This window comes from Frieseomelitta varia, unplaced genomic scaffold (assembly GCF_011392965.1).
Source record: "Frieseomelitta varia isolate USP_RPSP 00005682 unplaced genomic scaffold, Fvar_1.2 scaffold_903, whole genome shotgun sequence".
In the NCBI taxonomy this organism is placed as follows: Eukaryota; Metazoa; Arthropoda; class Insecta; order Hymenoptera; family Apidae; genus Frieseomelitta; species Frieseomelitta varia.
Window position 1 is genome coordinate 531,308 of NW_025110705.1, and position 6,639 is coordinate 537,946.

Below are 6,639 nucleotides of genomic sequence, written 5' to 3' on the forward strand. Positions count from 1 at the left end.
GTTAACAAATTGAGATTAGAATTATCCGCAAATGGAATATCTACGACCGCGTAGCACAAGTGTCGCAGTAGAAACGGACGATATTAGACAGACGGCGCGGTGTTTGAAGTTTATCAGTACTACAAAGAAAGAAATGAGAAAAAAGAAATAGTGTTGGGGCAAAGTTCGTGGTGGCGTGAATCGTAAATAGCTTGATAGGGGAGGGGCAGGGAGGGGGGTGAGGAAGCGGCTCACGGAGCCGCACGATCGAACGGTATTTTATTTACGAGATGTAGCAGCGATGATGCAGCGGCTGACCGGCCGCACGGGTCGTTTTCCAGTCGAGCGGTCGGCCGCGAGTAGAACGAGAACGTTGCCAACGATCGGCTCTCTAAATAACGCGCTGGTAATAAAAGGATAATGACCAAAGAGAGCGAACTGGTATGTATCTCTCTCGCGAGCCAGCCACACGATCCAAGTGGCCGAGAACCCCGTGTGTATCGCTGCGCCCCCGACAAATTTATGTAACTTTTGCTAAAATCGACCAGGTTTCATCGCTGTGATCCTCCTGGAAGTCGTTACTCGCGCGAACCTCGCGAATCGTCTGCGATGTCCTCGCGACACGAAGACAATCGATTCGAGACGAGAATCGTTGGTGGATTTGGTTCTGGTCTTACTCTCGATACGATTTTACAATTTGATGTTTATCAGAAACGTTTTTTATATAAAAGAATCGAGATGTCCTTTTTTGATATTGAATGTTGAAATCGTCGCAATTAGCCGTCGAAATAAAGTTGTAAACAACAGTGAAAACCTTCGTTTCAAAAAATTAGAGCCTTTGCTTTCGAACCACGACGTCGTTCAATTTGCTCTAAGGTGTCAAAATGCTACGATTTCTTTTTATCGACTGAATTTACAATAGAATTTGAAGACTGAAAAACCTTCTGTTTGTAATGACCATCTAAAACTTGATGGTACAATTTTCTTCTTTCTTGTTTATTTCATTGAATTTTGATTTGATTTCCGGAATTTTGACTTTAGACACGTTGTACTCGTTCACTCGTTAAATATAATTATCTGAAATGAACGACAAGTTTCATTGTAACTGACGTTTGTCCATAAAAAACGCGATTGTCAGACCACGTAGACACGTAGAACAAAGCGTTTCGCGCTCGTTAGAATTATAATTAGGGAACAGATTAGAAAGATGGTCGAGAAAACGGAGTAAATAAAAGTCGGATCGGACCCGGTTTTTCTTACGTGGACCTGTAGTTGTCTGCCCCGCGAATTGCAATTCCCTCGTTAAAAATAATAAATACCTGTTGCGTGCCGGCGTAATGGAAAGCAAAAATGGAAGAAGAACGGAAGAAAGGCTGGAAAAGAGAGTATGAGAGGGGGGAGGGGGGAGTGCACCTGTTAAGTGGCCGCTCTCCTTTCGGTCGATCGCCGGAAAAATGGCGATCCTAGAGGATAACGGGATCCGGCCGCGTTTTTTCTCATTATCGCCCGGGTATTACGAGGCCGTTCATTCAAATATACTCCGATTCCGGCCGGGGATATAAACTCGCATACCGCCGCTGCCCTGAATTTATGGCGACTCAATTAACCTCGCCGCGCGTAAATCCGCGGCTCCGTCCGCATCGGCCTTCGGAAAGAACTTCGATCGAACAGGGAAGAACTCGCGATAAGTCCAGCGTTTCTTTCACCACGTTTCCACCTTTCTATCTACGATATCAGCGACGAGATGCTCGAGTTGGAATTCGAAGTGGCGCGGATAGTGTGAGAAACGATCGTTTCTCGTTCGAATCGATCGTGAATCGGGATTAGTTAGATAATATAGATAATACAGATATAACTGGAGTGAGCGACGATGATGAAGCTGGTGTGAAAGAAACGCATTCGGTGAAACGTGAATTCTTTGGCCGTGTCGAATGTAACGCTCTCTATGGTATCGTTGACGCTCGTTGAATGACAAAGACTGGATGATCGTAGATTTGTTATAACAGACCTGTTCCAATAGAAAGATTCAAACCAGTGTTTATAGGGAAAATTTGGAAATAGAAGGTGACGAGAAATCAGATATAAGCAATTCCAATTCAACAGACAGTAATATAGGAGTGAAAGGGGAAAGAGTTGCATACCTCCAAACAATAAATTGAAGGTGTTATTTTTGAAAGCGAGTTTAACAGCGACGTCGATGCAAAATGAAGAAAGAAGAAAATAAAATTGTGGGAAACTTATTGCATTTTCAGTAGTTAACAATCAACCGAAGCAAACAGTCGTCATATAAAATAATCATAAAAATCGTATAAATTTTGTTATACATTGATTAAAATAAACAGTTATTGTTATATTGTTATTTCTTCTTAAATCTCGTAATTGGTTTATTTAAAGGAATATACCAATATCGACACGGATCTAACATTTTTACGCTGTATAATGTATGTTTTAGATTATTTACTCAAAAAGATGATAATTGTAATTCGTATAATTTAATATGTTTAACAATTTTTAAGCTGTTATAATTGCTAGTATAAATTGTAATATATATATATATAATATTAATTGTAAAGCTGTTATATAGTATAAATTGTAATATATATAATATTAATTGTAATGTATATATAGTATAAAATAGTAAAAATAGCATAAAATAGTATAAAATAGTATAAAATAGTATAAATAGTACAATTAAATCAAGTATAAGTTGAAGAGCTGATTATTTACAATGACAAACACAGCTGTTAAATCTTAAATTCTAGAATTTTATCTCTTAAAATGATTGCAGATTTAATTGTTTGCTATTTAATCGAATCACTATGATTCGATTAAAATTGACTTGACGATCAAAGCAGAACTACAAGATAAGCTCTCAGGATCTCAGATTTAGGAGAGGCTTAATCACAATTAAGCGACTTTATCTTACTTTTTTACAAATATACAGAAACATTTAATGTAAAAAAAAATTCAGAAAACAATATTTAACATATAGAGAAATGGTAAACGACGGATTAAAGGGGGCACAACAACTTCTCGATTGCAGCCAGAGCAAGAAACTCCGATATATACCAGCCTTCGTATTCCGCGAGAGCAATTTCTGAAGCTCTATTAACCGCGAGACTCCATGGGAGGCTCGTAAAAATTTGACGATGCCGCGGCGTCGCGGATACGTGGAAACGCGTGCGTCGTGCCCGAGTATCACGCGATCCCTCTCGCTGTTAGCCGCGCGCGGGATTTTTCCGCGCGCGGGACGTTATTGCCTCGAAAGCAATTACAAGTACGGTAGCCCCGGACAGAATTGCATACTGTGGCACACCCCGTTCGTTCATCGTACGTCCTATAATTGTTCCGACAATTCTTCGTTCACCTTCGAGCAGAAAGTGAGACAGACTAAGGGGACAGAGAAAGAGAGAGAGAGAGAGAGAGAGAAAGAGCGTCGGCAGCAATTGCACCTGCTTCGATTTTGCTCGCTTTTTGTGGGAGGGGCGATCGCCTTATTCCCATCCATCTCCGTGACCTCAAGCACGCAAACTCCGGCTCCGATTGATACGACCCCTCTCGATCCTTCGGAATTTTGCTAACTCTTCTTTCTCATGAACATCTCGCCCTGATTGTCTCCATTATATATCCGGGAAGAGATATCGAAAGTTTGGAAGAATTCGCGAAGACACGAATCACGAAGACACGACTTTCTAACAAGTCAACTTCTGTTATCTCTTATCTATTGGTTCGATAGTTTCAACAAATCAACCATCGAACTCGCTGAAATTAGAAAATCGTTCGACACCGATATATCAAATCAGGAATCGGATCTGATATTGTTCACAGGCAGGCAATGCGTGTCCTTTATCTCTCCCTCGAGGAAACGTCGCGGTCTCGGGTTCTCGTAGCTCACGTTCCAGCGATTACCGAGGAATCCGCGGAAAATAAAGCAGCTGGAGCGTTTAGCAACCGGCGCGAAAAAAGCCGGCAACGTCCGCGGTACAATGTAGCAGAGAGGGAACGCTGAGCCGAGCCAGAGCAATTACGTCTATTCAACGACGAGTCCCGGGGAGGAAGAGGTCGCGCGCACCGAGAAAGATGATCGTGCGCAGCGTGCGAAAAAATGCCGGGACGGCCTGGCCGCTACCGATCTGAAAATCGTCCGGGGTAATCGCTGGTTGCGCGGCGTGTACCAGAGCGGCGGGGAGAGTGCGTGCACCTCGAAACGAGTCGGCCACGAGAGCGACAATCGCCGGTTCCCAGCGGCCCCTCTGGACCGACCTCTCGGCCTCTGGAGAACGGCCGCGCCCACCGCCGCCGCCGACAATTGCGTTGTTCCAGCCGAACCGATCCGCCACCGACCACCGCATCATCCGCGCGGCCTTCGTTTAACGTCCTGCCCGCGTGACCACCGCTCGTACCGAGAGACCGATCCTGCAACGGAGCTGTTGAATCCGGTATGTATGTATGTATGTATGTATGTATGTATGTATGTATGTATGTATGTATGTATGTATGTATGTATGTATGTATGTATCGTCTATAAGTCACCGGACACTCGCTTACTTTGAGCTGAATAGTTACTGGAGCATAGTAACACATGCTTTTTTTCTGGATTAATTTTATTGTACAAATGTTGTTGTATGTGCTTATTTTATAACAATGCTTGGAAACAAAACTGATAGTTTACGTGTATAGTCTGAAATAATAATGATAAATAATAATAGTCTTACGTGTATAGTATAGTTACGTATATAGTTTGAAATAATAATAATAATAAATAATAAATATTTCAATATACATTCAAAAAATCCAATTGAAAAATTATGGGACGAAGACATCGGGAAACATGCTCAAAATTGGAAAAAGACTTATGAAAGATATTTGACGTGTATAGTCTGAAATAATAATGATAAATAATAATAGTCGTATATAGTCTTACGTGTATAGTATAGTTACGTATATAGTCTGAAATAATAAAGATAAATAATAATAGTCGTATATAGTCTTACGTGTATAGTATAGTTACGTATATAGTCTGAAATAATAATAATAATAAATAATAAATATTTCAAAAAATATATATATATATATTTGAAAAATCCAATCGAAGAATTATCGGATGAATTCGGACAGAAGACTTCGGGAAACATGTCCAAAATTGAAAAAAGACTTATGAAAGATATTTGACGTGTAGAGTCTGAAATAATAATGATAAATAATAATATTCGTATATAGTCTTACCTATATAGTATAGTTACGTATATAGTCTGAAATAATAATAGTAATAAATAATAAATATTTCAAAATATACATATATATATTCAAAAAATCCAATCGAAGAATTATGGGATGAATTCGGACAGATGACTTCGGGAAACGTGTCCAAAATTGAAAAAAGACGTATGAAAGAAATCCGTTCTGAAATATTGATAAAATTAATGGAAAGAATGCCATAAGTTAGTTCAGGCCGTCATATCTGCACGAGGTGGATATATCGACGAAGCGAAAATATAAGATACATTATATACTTTTTGGTAACATTTCACTTCTTGGACACATAAACTGTATGACATATGTATTCTAGATATTATACATATGTAGTAAATAGTAGTCTCGTTTCATAAAATAGGATATTTCATCGAATATAATTGCCCGTACCTCAATTTAATCGTTTGTGTCCGATGACTTAGGGATGGTAGCGTACATTGATGTACATGTTCGACTCGTCGAAAATTTTTTATCCCGATATTCCAATATTTTCTGAGTTTTTGAAATATATCGAAATATAACCCAGGCAACAATAAGTAATAAATTTATTACTCGTTAGTAATTTCTATCCAGCGAGATGACCGAAAAGAAAGCGACGAATTATTGTGTACGGTTTGGTCACTCGTTATGGTCCGTGAACCAGTTGCCAGCGCAAGGAATTAACACACTGCTCGCAAAAATTTGGGGACATTTCGAAATGAATGTGAAGCGATGAAAAGGAGAAGCATTTGATTTTCTTTTTATAAACAAGAACAACTTTCTTTGCTGTCTGATATTTTTGTTGGAAACTAAATGCTTCTTTTTTTTTCATCGCTAATTTTTGTGAGCAATATTATATTATGTGAATTATGTATCATATTGATACAATAATCTTATATAAATTATACATTGAATTAATATTTTATATTAATATATTGATGTATCATGCTACATTAATATATTATACAAATTAAATATACGTGTGTAACGAGAGTTGTGACGATGTAAAAAATATTTTTCACCCAACATGATCCGAAAGGCCAATAACTGGTAGGAATATTTCTTTCAAAGTTATTCTTTTTCAAGGTTTTTTTTTCATATAACTATATTTTTCTTTTATTGCAGCGCGTATCTGGTAGAAAAATACGTTCAGATATGCAAAGAACATGACTTTGAAAATTTAAGTCTCGAATCGAGAGCCTAGTTATAATATTTTCTGATAAACAACATAAACGAAGCAACAAAGATTATATGTATTCGAAAGTCTGGTTACCTCCTGCAGAAACAAACCTTAATACCAGATTTAAAGCATAAAATTTCCATCGGAAACGTCAAAGTAAAAGGAACAAGAAATATACCACAATATTATACAGAAGATGTACATTATTTACACGTAAAAAGCACCTGCAATTGTTTCGCGTCAATAAA